Below are 6,057 nucleotides of genomic sequence, written 5' to 3' on the forward strand. Positions count from 1 at the left end.
TCAGGACAGCTGGGGCTACACAGAGAAACCATGTCTCTAAAAAACAAACAAACTAAAAAGAATATGGTTAGGACACATACATTTCATTCACAGTATCACTTCTAAGAATTTACCTTCAAGTAATGCAGACATAATTGTACGCAAAAAGCGGGCGTGTTCTGTGTCCTCTCTTTCCACACTCTCCCCTTCTGCATTCTTCCCCCTCTGCGAGGCCTCTCTCTCTCTCTCTCTCTCTCTCTCCTTCCTTCTCTCCCAATAAAGCTCTAGAAAGGTTTGTGACTCTTCTGTTAAGGACACATCCAGCACTCTCCTCCGTCGGCATGGCTGCTGTGGGCGGCGGCTAGCCACGAGTGCCCCCCTAACATAACTCCATACGTAGCCTTAGATATACTCAGAGCAAGCAGTACTGTGTTAGAGGTCTATTGCTGTGGCAAACAGTAGTCCCTGAGAGAATGATCGTGAGTTGTCCTGAAGACACATGTACCGACATCTTTTAACTCCAGATAGGGAACTGGCAGCATACTGAAGAAACTATTCGGCCCAAGTGTAACTTGGTAAACTACTTAGTTTATGGGGGTGCAGGGCTACCTACAGGAGGGTGGGGAAGAATTGGGACTCAAAGGCTGCTATGTCAGCAAAAAGCCCACAGAACCTGCGTTCCCAGAGCTTCGTGCCCGATGGCAAGCCGCTTCAGCTGAGAATCCGTTCCTCTCCAGCAACTGTTCATTGCTCACAGGACTCTGGGGATGGGCCTCAGAAATCCTTAGTTTTCTGAGCTTCAGGGTCTTGTGACTTTCCTGAGCTTTCAGAAGTCTTTCTCAGCCTCCTTTCTCAAGGAAGGAGTGCTTCAACTCAGAGGAAATAGCTGAGCAAAATTACTTCGGTGGGGAGGAGGAACGCCAAGGCATAGCAGTCGAGAACTATTCACATTGTGATGGTGTTGGAGCAGGCTGTTGGAGGGAGGGAGGGAGGGGCAGGGCATAAGATGTGTCCATCCTATGTCCCCCATGGCAGGTGAAATGGCTCACTAGGTAAAAGGGTTTGACTTGCAAGCCTGATGCTCCATCCTCGGAACCATGTAAAAGAGCCCAGCATGGTAGCACATACTTGTAATCCTAGTGTAGGGGAGGTGGAGAAGGCAGATCCTTGGGACTTACTGGCCGTTTAGCCTAGACTATTAGGTGACTTCTGGGTCACTCCCCAGCACTACATAAACTGGTACGGTAGTATACTTCTTTAGTCCCAGAATGGTGAGATAAGCAGGTCAGGAGTTCAAACCCTGTATTGTTTACATAGTGAATTGAAGGTCAGCCTGGGCTATGAGAGACCCTGTCAAACAAAAGAAAACAAAGAGGGTGGGCATCGAGGGGGCTCGGACAATAGGACAATAAAGTGCTTGCCACACAAACAGGGGAACTTGAGCTCCATTCCCAGCATCCATGTGAAGAGGCAAGGTAGGGTGCACACTTGTGATCCCAGCTCTGAGGAGATGGAGGAAGATCCCCAGGGTTCCTCAGTGAGACTGTCTCAACAAACAAGATGTCTCCTGAGAACAGAGGTCACAGTTGACCTCTGGTCTCTGCACACACGCACATGTGAAAGGACCAAGCAGATGCCATAACAGGCTGCTCAGTCTTCTGTCAGAGATCAGGCCTCAATTTCAGTTTCCTCATACTTGAGCGAGCAGTTTCTGGGAGGCTGTGAACAAAAGACAGAGTCCTTGCAGTAGCTCAGCCAGTTGTTCACTGTCTGGGACCCTCACTATGTCCATGGCAGCTCAAGGACAGAGCCTGGACCATGGAGCCAGCCCCCACAGTCAGTTCGTGCTAGACCAGCCAGCCCCCATCGTAGCTCAAAGACAAAGCCTGGGGCTTGTCCCGGATTGCCCCCAAAATGATAATTGTAACACCCAAACCAGTAAATTCAAAGGTTACATACCTTCACCCAATTAAAAGAGAACAGAGACCTTCAAAAATAAAAATAAACCAATCCAAGTTGTACCTGTACAAAACCCCCAACCCCCTCAACGGCCCTGAAGGGCTTGCAGTTTTAGCCTTTAAAAAGCTAGCCTCACAAAGAAAGAGCAAGCTCCTCCCAGCCTCACTGCTATGAGTGAGTGTTTTGGAATGAGCTTCCCTGTTGCGACGTAAACTTAAACAAAATAAACCTTGCTGTTGCTTTCTGGACATCCGCGGTCTTTGGTGGTCTCTTTGGGGTCACGATCTGGGCATAACACATGTATTTGCACACATACCAGTACATAACACACACACACACACACACACACACACACACACACACACACAAACACAAATAAAAATGACAAAAATTATTGAATTTTTTAAGGAGTATATTTCTAAATCTGTAGTCTAAATTTAGAGTGCACCGGAGAAGGGGGGAGTAGTGGATACTGAGCCAGATCCAGTCTTTTTTTTTTTTCCTCTTTGAAATAAGGTTTCCTTGTGTAGTCAAGGCTGTCCTGGGACTCACTCTTCAGACCAGGCTAGCCTTTTAAAAACATATTTATTTGTTTGTTTGTTTGTTTGTTTGTTTATTTGTTTGTTTGTTTGTCCTGGGACTCACTCTTCAGACCAGGCTAGCCTTTTAAAAACATATTTATTTATTTATTTATTTATTTATTTATTTATTTGTTTGTTTGTTTATTTGGGAGGGTTGCCCCTTGCAAGTTAAGGCCAGAATTCCCTTAAGAGCCTGCCTTGAGAAGATTTCTATCAGGGTCCAGAGCAGATGCTGCAAGTAGCTAAGGACAATTATTTGAGAGATATCACATGAATCTAAGGACACTGAGTTCTCTGGTCCATTCACTTTATTCTTCTAAGTCAATTCTATCTACGGTTTCAGCCCTGTCCTTACATTCAGCTCCTCTCTGTGCCCAGTTTTCCTGTAATAGTTTTAGTAAGCTCTTATGCTTTTGACCTGATCTTTGTCTTTCCTTCCTTCTAACAAAAGGAATCTTTCATTACCCCTGGCCCTGATAAACCTCACAAGAGATATGCTTTACCCTCTACTCAACCTCTGCCTTTCTCTCCTCTCTCTGGACAGGCAGTTCTGTGTCTGCCTCTGGAATTCCACTCCAGTCCTTACTGCACCTGGTTATGCAAAAAGTCCTGTAGTCCTCAGTCAATCTCTCTGCCATGACCCTAGGCATGAAGGAAGGGGATGGTGCGAGCTTCATTTGCACAAGAAACAAAGCTATGCTTCTAGGAGTCTGCTTGTCCCCTAGGCTAGCAGGAAGAGGGAGTTACCTAAGAAGTTCAGCAGGTCTGGGAAGCTTAGCTGTTTGACAAAATGGCCTATAGTATTTGGGCACACAAGAATTTCATAGCAGAAGACAGCTAAGTGTTAAAAATTGGATAACACCAAATATTCCACAATAAATGGCTTGCCTTTTGACAGACTCTTGGCCAGTCAAAGTATAGCTTTAATACACAGCTTGAAAGGGAAAAATCAGTAGCTATCTTGAGAGATACTTCCTCCTCCCCCCACTCCAAAGGTATTTACTGACCAGCATTTTTTTAATTGACCAAAAGTTGAACCTATGGGAAAGATAAGGCTAGGACAATAAATCTGTGTATCCTAGACTTGGCAAAACAAGATATAAAGAGTAATGGGCTCAATTGACCATAAGTTGAACTCAAAAGAGAGTGTAGGACTACAGCCATAAATCTAAACGTGTCAACAAAAGCAGGACATAGGAAATAAAAATGTATGTCTCTATAGATACCCTGAATCTTATTAGCAATTAGTTACCTTATGCTTACCTCATTCCTAGCCCCTGAGATATGTAAATGTTGTACCCGTTTTGCAAAACCCCCACAGACCACCAAGGAGCTGGTTTCTGATGCAAGCACATAAGGGTCCTTTTATTCAGGTTCAACCTGGGCCGCTGAACTGCAGATGGAAGGAAACGTGGTGATGGCCATGAGCCCAGGTGTAGAGGGTTTTTATAGGGAAAAACCACAAGCCTGGAATTGGCAATTTGGGATTGGGTAGAAGCGGCAAGGTGATTTTTTAAACTATTGGTCTAGACTTTGGGTGCGAAACCACAACCCGCTGAACAGGATTATCTGGACTGCTCAGCAGGATTATCTAGATATCTCTAAGGGCCATAAACCACAGACAGGATGTCTGCAGAAGTATCTGAAGCCTGTTAAGCTTTCCTTTAAACAGCAGACAGGATGTCTGCAGGAGGATACTGATAGATAATTACATGTCCACACGGTTGGGCTTGCCCGTCGGACTGCCTAACTATTTCTGGTTCAGAATAGCCATCTCCGGGTCAGACATCTCCCGGGACCGGGACTCTGTGGCTTTACGTGGTTGCGTAAAGCGCGCGCAGCCATGTAATTTACGCGCATGCGTGGAGTACCCACAGGAGTTCCTGTACGCATGCGCGGCCCAACCTTTAAAAAGCCAGTGCCATCTTGCATGAGTCTCTCTGTCTGTCTCTCCCCTCACGTGTGTTTCATGCAGGCCTGTCACCTCTTATCCTCTTTAATAAAACTCTTCTGTGGTCTTGTCGTGTTCGGGACGTGTTCCTAGCGCCAAATAAATACTAACAGATACTGCTCTGTATCTGTTCGAGTTATCATGGCATATTCTTGAGCCTGTAAAGTTAAGTCTAGGCCTTCACATAACATTCTGTATGTGAACTTTTCCTATATAAACCCCTTAAAGTGAGTGCTCAGTGATATGAAGTCACAACATGCCCCCATGGTTGGGCATGCCCAGCAGACCTAGACACTTCCGCCTAGTTATTTCCAGTTCAAAATAGCCATTTCCGGGTCAAAACATCTCGAGTGACTAGGATCCCCGTGGCTTTGCATGGTTGCGTAAAGTGCTGGTGCAGCCATGTGATCTACGCGCATGCATGGAGTAGTCACATGAGTTCCTGTATGCATGTGCGGCCCACCCTTTATGAGCCAGCGCCATTTTGCACCGGTCTCTCTCTCACCCTTTCTCTTGACCACGTGTGTTTCCCACAGGCCTGATCACGTCTGTCTCTTTCTCTCCTATTTTAATAAAAACTCTTCTGTCGGTTTGTCATGTTTCGGGACTTTTCCTCACAGGGTAAGAACACCAAATAACTAACACTCAGGGCTGTTCTCCTCTACCTGCTGTGTTGGATGTTGGATGGCAGACCAAGCTTGCTTGTTTTGTTATTAAAAACCTCTGTGTGTTTGCATTGAATATTGGCTCTGTGGTGGTCTTGCTACCTGGGCACAACAAGCTGAATCTCTATAATATATTCTTGTGACTCACAAGAGGTTCTCTCTTTCTACCACATGTATCCAAGAATCAAACTCAAGTTGTTAGGCTTGGCAGCAAGCCCCTTTACCCACTGAGCGTCTTGCCGGCCCCCAAAGCCAGTCTTACAGCAAATAGTTTTCATACAGCTTTTACTTCACTCAGTTGTCACAATTCCAAGAAACCCAGAACCATGAGTCCAGTTTAAATAAGAGAAAATAGAGTGTCAGAGAGATTACAGAATGTGTCACAAGTCACATAGACCTGAGTGACTAAGACTGAATTTGTTCTTGACTCCAGAACTCATGATCTATCCAGAAATTTTTGCCACTGGGGAAAATAATAAATATAGAGAGACTGAAGAGATGGATCAGTGAGTAAAGTGCTTGCTGCACAGATGAGGAACTGAGTTCAGATCCTCAGCATCGTTGTATAAAGCCAAGTGTGGCAGTGTCCATCAATAGCCCAAGCCCTGGAAGAATGCTGGGGCTGATGACAGGAAGATCACAGTGGAGAGCAATTGATGACACCCAGTGTCAGTCTCTGGCATCCTTCTATACCCACACACCCACATGTACACATAGACAGGCATAACACACACACACAACACCCCCCCACACACACACACACACCACACTCATGTGAAAAAAATCAATCATATGCTCTCTGCCCTGGCTTCTGACACAGAGTTTTTAAGACTTTATTTCCTGTGGAACAAGAATGTCTTTTGTGATAATGAAATGACTCTTGGTGGGCTTCTGGGTACCACAGGCTGGGGGCTGGTTGCCA

The sequence above is a fragment of the Onychomys torridus genome, chromosome 22 (assembly GCF_903995425.1).
Source record: "Onychomys torridus chromosome 22, mOncTor1.1, whole genome shotgun sequence".
Lineage (NCBI taxonomy): Eukaryota > Metazoa > Chordata > Mammalia > Rodentia > Cricetidae > Onychomys > Onychomys torridus.